Here is a 301-nt window from a genome sequence, read left to right as displayed (position 1 = left end):
CCCTAGCTGAAATGTTTTTCTCCCCCCTACCCCACCCCATGTCTGCATCCCCGATTTCTCCCACCCCATCAGTGCAGCAGAGCAGGTCTTGCTTGCCCATGCAGCACCAGGGGGTCAGCCCTGCCAGGAAGGTGGAGGGGTGCTGGGCTCCTAAGTTATATCAGTGAGCCCTGGGTTGGGCTGGGCGGCACTTGCTGGGCTGAGAGGTTGCAGGAGGGTGCCGTGGGGCAGGTGACTGGCACTTGCCACCCTCAGCTGTAAATGTCTCCCCATGACAGGGAGTGCGGGAGACACATGGGCT

Source organism: Chaetura pelagica, unplaced genomic scaffold, assembly GCF_000747805.2.
Source record: "Chaetura pelagica isolate M959 unplaced genomic scaffold, ChaPel_1.0 scaffold308, whole genome shotgun sequence".
NCBI classification, from domain to species: domain Eukaryota; kingdom Metazoa; phylum Chordata; class Aves; order Apodiformes; family Apodidae; genus Chaetura; species Chaetura pelagica.
Note: the sequence above shows the minus strand (reverse complement) of the source record.